Below are 7500 nucleotides of genomic sequence, written 5' to 3' on the forward strand. Positions count from 1 at the left end.
CCCCGGGGCTCCCAACTTTTGCAGTGTGAGAGTGTGTTTGACTTGTATTTTGTGGGTGTCAAATGCACCGTTTGGCGCCCGAACGTGTGATTTGGCTGGGGATGGTTTTGTTCTTCAAGTGAGGGCAAGGGGCAGCGGTGTGTGTGGTTATTTTCCCCGAAAAAAGTGTCCCCATTTCGGTGTGCGCGTTTGAAAATTTGTTTCGCTCGCAGCGTCGCGGAGATGCGCGTGCGCGTGGCAACCTTGACACCCCCGTGTTCCCCTGGACCAGACCTTTCCAACGCCGCCTGAGTTAAGGTGCTACGACGTCCCTAAGTGGAGATGCCTCTAAATGAACACCTTTTCCCAACTTTGCACGTTTCCAGCTTGAGAGGAAAAGGGGCTTAAAATTCACAGTTATTCGCCCGAACGTGGGATTTGGCTGGGGACGGTTTCTATATTCAAGTTGGGATGGGGGGCACCGAGGTGAGTGGTGTTTGTCCCCGAAAAAAGTGTCCCCATTTCGGTGTGCGCGTTTGAAAATTTGTTTCGCTCGCAGCGTCGCGGAGATGCGCGTGCGCGTGGCAACCTTGACACCCCCGTGTTCCCCTGGACCAGACCTTTCCAACGCCGCCTGAGTTAAGGTGCTACGACGTCCCTAAGTGGAGATGCCTCTAAATGAACACCTTTTCCCAACTTTGCACGTTTCCAGCTTGAGAGAAAAAGGGGCTTAAAATTCACAGTTATTCGCCCGAACGTGGGATTTCGCTGGGGACGGTTTCTAAGTTCAAGTTGGGACGGGGGGCACCGAGGTGAGTGGTGGTTGTCCCCGAAAAAGCCCTCCCCTTTTCCGTAGCCCCGTTTAAAGTTTTGTTTGGGCTCCTGTTCAGCGGGGAAGCGCGTGCGCGTGGCAACCTTGACACCCCCGTGTTCCCCTGGACCAGACCTTTCCAACGCCGCCTGAGTTAAGGTGCTACGACGTCCCTAAGTGGAGATGCCTCTAAATGAACACCTTTTCCCAACTTTGCACGTTTCCAGCTTGAGAGGAAAAGGGGCTTAAAATTCACAGTTATTCGCCCGAACGTGGGATTTGGCTGGGGACGGTTTCTATATTCAAGTTGGGATGGGGGGCACCGAGGTGAGTGGTGGTTGTCCCCGAAAAAGCCCTCCCCTTTTCCGTAGCCCCGTTTAAAGTTCTGTTTGGGCTCCTGTTCAGCGGGGAAGCGCGTGCGCGTGGCAAACTTGACACCCCCGTGTTCCCCTGGTCCAGACCTTTCTAACGCCGCCTGAGTCAAGGTGCTACGACGTCCCCAAGTGGGGATGCCTGTAGATGAGCACATTTTCCCAACTTTGAATGTAAGTTTCCAGTATCATTGAAAATGTGGCCTCAAACGAGCAGTTTTGCCCCCGAACGTGGGATTTGGCTGGGGACGGTTTCTATATTCAAGTTGGGATGGGGGGCACCGAGGTGAGTGGTGGTTGTCCCCGAAAAAGCCCTCCCCTTTTCCGTAGCCCCGTTTAAAGTTTTGTTTGGGCTCCTGTTCAGCGGGGATGCGCGTGCGCGTGGCAACCTTGACACGCCCGTGTTCCCCTGGACCAGACCTTTCTAACGCCGCCTGAGTTAAGGTGCTACGACGTCCCTAAGTGGAGATGCCTGTAAATGAACACCTTTTCCCAACTTTGCACGTTTCCAGCTTGAGAGGAAAAGGGGCTTAAAATTCACAGTTATTCGCCCGAACGTGGGATTTCGCTGGGGACGGTTTCTAAGTTCAAGTTGGGATGGGGGGCACCGAGGTGAGTGGTGGTTGTCCCCGAAAAAGCCCTCCCCTTTTCCGTAGCCCCGTTTAAAGTTTTGTTTGGGCTCCTGTTCAGCGGGGAAGCGCGTGCGCGTGGCAACCTTGACACGCCCGTGTTCCCCTGGACCAGACCTTTCTAACGCCGCCTGAGTTAAGGTGCTACGACGTCCCCAAGTGGGGATGCCTGTAAATGAACACCTTTTCCCAACTTTGAATGTAAGTTTCCAGTATCATTGAAAATGTGGCCTCAAACGTGCAGTTTTGCCCCCGAACGTGGGATTTGGCTGGGGACGGTTTCTAAATTCAAGTTGGGATGGGGGGCACCGAGGTGAGTGGTGGTTGTCCCCGAAAAAGCCCTCCCCTTTTCCGTAGCCCCGTTTAAAGTTTTGTTTGGGCTCCTGTTCAACGGGGATGCGCGTGCGCGTGGCAAACATGACACGCCCGTGTTCCCCTGGACCAGACCTTTCTAACGCCACCTGAGTTAAGGTGCTACGACGTCCCCAAGTGGGGATGCCTCTAAATGAAGCCAATTTCTCCTATTTGAATGCACTCTCCCAGCCCAGAGAGGCATGTGCCTTAAAATTCACAGTTATTCACCCGAACGTGGGATTTTGTTGAGGACGGTTTCTAAATTCAAGTTGGAACAGGGGGCACCGACGTGAGTGGTGTTTGTCCCCGAAAAAGCTCTCCCCTTTTCCGTAGCCCCGTTTAAAGTTTTGTTTGGGCTCCTGTTTAGCGGGGATGCGCGTGCGCGTGGCAACCTTGACACGCCCGTGTTCCCCTGGACCAGACCTTTCTAACGCCGCCTGAGTTAAGGTGCTACGACGTCCCTAAGTGGAGATGCCTGTAAATGAACACCTTTTCCCAACTTTGAATGTAAGTTTCCAGTATCATTGAAAATGTGGCCTCAAACGAGCAGTTTTGCCCCCGAACGTGGGATTTGGCTGGGGACGGTTTCTAAATTCAAGTTGGGATGGGGGGAACCGAGGTGAGTGGTGGTTGTCCCCGAAAAAGCCCTCCCCTTTTCCGTAGCCCCGTTTAAAGTTTTGTTTGGGCTCCTGTTCAGCGGGGATGCGCGTGCGCGTGGCAAACATGACACGCCCGTGTTCCCCTGGACCAGACCTTTCTAACGCCACCTGAGTTAAGGTGCTACGACGTCCCCAAGTGGGGATGCCTCTAAATGAAGCCAATTTCTCCTATTTGAATGCACTCTCCCAGCCCAGAGAGGCATGTGCCTTAAAATTCACAGTTATTCACCCGAACGTGGGATTTTGTTGAGGACGGTTTCTAAATTCAAGTTGGAACAGGGGGCACCGACGTGAGTGGTGTTTGTCCCCGAAAAAGCTCTCCCCTTTTCCGTAGCCCCGTTTAAAGTTTTGTTTGGGCTCCTGTTTAGCGGGGATGCGCGTGCGCGTGGCAACCTTGACACGCCCGTGTTCCCCTGGACCAGACCTTTCTAACGCCGCCTGAGTTAAGGTGCTACGACGTCCCTAAGTGGAGATGCCTGTAAATGAACACCTTTTCCCAACTTTGAATGTAAGTTTCCAGTATCATTGAAAATGTGGCCTCAAACGAGCAGTTTTGCCCCCGAACGTGGGATTTGGCTGGGGACGGTTTCTAAATTCAAGTTGGGATGGGGGGAACCGAGGTGAGTGGTGGTTGTCCCCGAAAAAGCCCTCCCCTTTTCCGTAGCCCCGTTTAAAGTTTTGTTTGGGCTCCTGTTCAACGGGGATGCGCGTGCGCGTGGCAAACATGACACGCCCGTGTTCCCCTGGACCAGACCTTTCTAACGCCACCTGAGTTAAGGTGCTACGACGTCCCCAAGTGGGGATGCCTCTAAATGAAGCCAATTTCTCCTATTTGAATGCACTCTCCCAGCCCAGAGAGGCATGTGCCTTAAAATTCACAGTTATTCACCCGAACGTGGGATTTTGTTGAGGACGGTTTCTAAATTCAAGTTGGAACAGGGGGCACCGACGTGAGTGGTGTTTGTCCCCGAAAAAGCTCTCCCCTTTTCCGTAGCCCCGTTTAAAGTTTTGTTTGGGCTCCTGTTTAGCGGGGATGCGCGTGCGCGTGGCAACCTTGACACGCCCGTGTTCCCCTGGACCAGACCTTTCTAACGCCGCCTGAGTTAAGGTGCTACGACGTCCCTAAGTGGAGATGCCTGTAAATGAACACCTTTTCCCAACTTTGAATGTAAGTTTCCAGTATCATTGAAAATGTGGCCTCAAACGAGCAGTTTTGCCCCCGAACGTGGGATTTGGCTGGGGACGGTTTCTAAATTCAAGTTGGGATGGGGGGAACCGAGGTGAGTGGTGGTTGTCCCCGAAAAAGCCCTCCCCTTTTCCGTAGCCCCGTTTAAAGTTTTGTTTGGGCTCCTGTTCAGCGGGGATGCGCGTGCGCGTGGCAAACATGACACGCCCGTGTTCCCCTGGACCAGACCTTTCTAACGCCACCTGAGTTAAGGTGCTACGACGTCCCCAAGTGGGGATGCCTCTAAATGAAGCCAATTTCTCCTATTTGAATGCACTCTCCCAGCCCAGAGAGGCATGTGCCTTAAAATTCACAGTTATTCACCCGAACGTGGGATTTTGTTGAGGACGGTTTCTAAATTCAAGTTGGAACAGGGGGCACCGACGTGAGTGGTGTTTGTCCCCGAAAAAGCTCTCCCCTTTTCCGTAGCCCCGTTTAAAGTTTTGTTTGGGCTCCTGTTTAGCGGGGATGCGCGTGCGCGTGGCAACCTTGACACGCCCGTGTTCCCCTGGACCAGACCTTTCTAACGCCGCCTGAGTTAAGGTGCTACGACGTCCCTAAGTGGAGATGCCTGTAAATGAACACCTTTTCCCAACTTTGAATGTAAGTTTCCAGTATCATTGAAAATGTGGCCTCAAACGAGCAGTTTTGCCCCCGAACGTGGGATTTGGCTGGGGACGGTTTCTAAATTCAAGTTGGGATGGGGGGAACCGAGGTGAGTGGTGGTTGTCCCCGAAAAAGCCCTCCCCTTTTCCGTAGCCCCGTTTAAAGTTTTGTTTGGGCTCCTGTTCAGCGGGGATGCGCGTGCGCGTGGCAAACATGACACGCCCGTGTTCCCCTGGACCAGACCTTTCTAACGCCACCTGAGTTAAGGTGCTACGACGTCCCCAAGTGGGGATGCCTCTAAATGAAGCCAATTTCTCCTATTTGAATGCACTCTCCCAGCCCAGAGAGGCATGTGCCTTAAAATTCACAGTTATTCACCCGAACGTGGGATTTTGTTGAGGACGGTTTCTAAATTCAAGTTGGAACAGGGGGCACCGACGTGAGTGGTGTTTGTCCCCGAAAAAGCTCTCCCCTTTTCCGTAGCCCCGTTTAAAGTTTTGTTTGGGCTCCTGTTTAGCGGGGATGCGCGTGCGCGTGGCAACCTTGACACGCCCGTGTTCCCCTGGACCAGACCTTTCCAACGCCACCCGAGTCAAGGTGCTACGACGTCCCTAAGTGGGGATGCCTGTAGATGAGCACATTTTCCCAGCTTTGAATGTAAGTTTCCAGCATCATTGAAAATGTGGCCTCAAACGTGCAGTTTTGCGCCCGAACGTGGGATTTTGTTGAGGACGGTTTCTAAATTCAAGTTAGCATAAGGGGCACACGTGTGAGTTGTTATTTTCCCAGGATTGATGGTTTCCAATTCGGTAGCTCCGTTTAAAGTTTTGTTTTGGCCCCTGTTTAGCGGGGATGCGCGTGCGCGTGGCAAACTTGACACGCCCGTGTTCCCCTGGACCAGACCTTTCCAACGCCACCCGAGTCAAGGTGCTACGACGTCCCTAAGTGGAGATGCCTGTAAATGAACACCTTTTCCCAACTTTGAATGTAAGTTTCCAGTATCATTGAAAATGTGGCCTCAAACGAGCAGTTTTGCCCCCGAACGTGGGATTTGGCTGGGGACGGTTTCTAAATTCAAGTTGGGATGGGGGGAACCGAGGTGAGTGGTGGTTGTCCCCGAAAAAGCCCTCCCCTTTTCCGTAGCCCCGTTTAAAGTTTTGTTTGGGCTCCTGTTCAGCGGGGATGCGCGTGCGCGTGGCAAACATGACACGCCCGTGTTCCCCTGGACCAGACCTTTCTAACGCCACCTGAGTTAAGGTGCTACGACGTCCCCAAGTGGGGATGCCTCTAAATGAAGCCAATTTCTCCTATTTGAATGCACTCTCCCAGCCCAGAGAGGCATGTGCCTTAAAATTCACAGTTATTCACCCGAACGTGGGATTTTGTTGAGGACGGTTTCTAAATTCAAGTTGGAACAGGGGGCACCGACGTGAGTGGTGTTTGTCCCCGAAAAAGCTCTCCCCTTTTCCGTAGCCCCGTTTAAAGTTTTGTTTGGGCTCCTGTTTAGCGGGGATGCGCGTGCGCGTGGCAACCTTGACACGCCCGTGTTCCCCTGGACCAGACCTTTCCAACGCCACCCGAGTCAAGGTGCTACGACGTCCCTAAGTGGGGATGCCTGTAGATGAGCACATTTTCCCAGCTTTGAATGTAAGTTTCCAGCATCATTGAAAATGTGGCCTCAAACGTGCAGTTTTGCGCCCGAACGTGGGATTTTGTTGAGGACGGTTTCTAAATTCAAGTTAGCATAAGGGGCACACGTGTGAGTTGTTATTTTCCCAGGATTGATGGTTTCCAATTCGGTAGCTCCGTTTAAAGTTTTGTTTTGGCCCCTGTTTAGCGGGGATGCGCGTGCGCGTGGCAAACTTGACACGCCCGTGTTCCCCTGGACCAGACCTTTCCAACGCCACCCGAGTCAAGGTGCTACGACGTCCCTAAGTGGGGATGCCTGTAGATGAGCACATTTTCCCAGCTTTGAATGTAAGTTTCCAGCATCATTGAAAATGTGGCCTCAAACGTGCAGTTTTGCGCCCGAACGTGGGATTTTGTTGAGGACGGTTTCTAAATTCAAGTTAGCATAAGGGGCACACGTGTGAGTTGTTATTTTCCCAGGATTGATGGTTTCCAATTCGGTAGCTCCGTTTAAAGTTTTGTTTTGGCCCCTGTTTAGCGGGGATGCGCGTGCGCGTGGCAAACTTGACACGCCCGTGTTCCCCTGGACCAGACCTTTCCAACGCCACCCGAGTTAAGGTGCTACGACGTCCCTAAGTGGAGATGCCTCTAAATGAAGCCAATTTCTCCTATTTGAATGCACTCTCCCAGCCCAGAGAGGCATGTGCCTTAAAATTCACAGTTATTCACCCGAACGTGGGATTTTGTTGAGGACGGTTTCTAAATTCAAGTTAGAATAAGGGGCACACGTGTGAGTTGTTATTTTCCCAGGATTGATGATTTCCAATTCGGTAGCTCCGTTTAAAGTTTTGTTTCGCTTCCCGTTTTCGTTGCGTAGCTCTGATTTGGCTGGGGATAGTTTTATACACTGCTTTAGAGTAAGACACATACGTGCGAGTTGTTTTCACATTGGAATTGACGATAGCCATTTCGGTGTTGACGTTTAACGTTTTCTTTCGCTTCCCGTTTCCGTTTTATCCAACCGATTTCGCTGGGGACAGTTTTGTTATTTAAGTTGGAGTGAGACGCAGCGACGTGCGTTGAAATTTCCGCCCTATCTGCGACGGTTCACGGTTGTAGCTCCGATTGAAGTTTTCTTTTGCTTCCCGTTTCGCGCACGCGCACGTGCGCGTTATTAGTCCCGGTTTTCCGTGTGCCCCCGGTTAATACCTTTCGAATGAGCCTATTTTGATCAAAA

This window comes from Osmerus mordax, unplaced genomic scaffold (genome assembly GCF_038355195.1).
Source record: "Osmerus mordax isolate fOsmMor3 unplaced genomic scaffold, fOsmMor3.pri Scaffold_40, whole genome shotgun sequence".
In the NCBI taxonomy this organism is placed as follows: Eukaryota; Metazoa; Chordata; class Actinopteri; order Osmeriformes; family Osmeridae; genus Osmerus; species Osmerus mordax.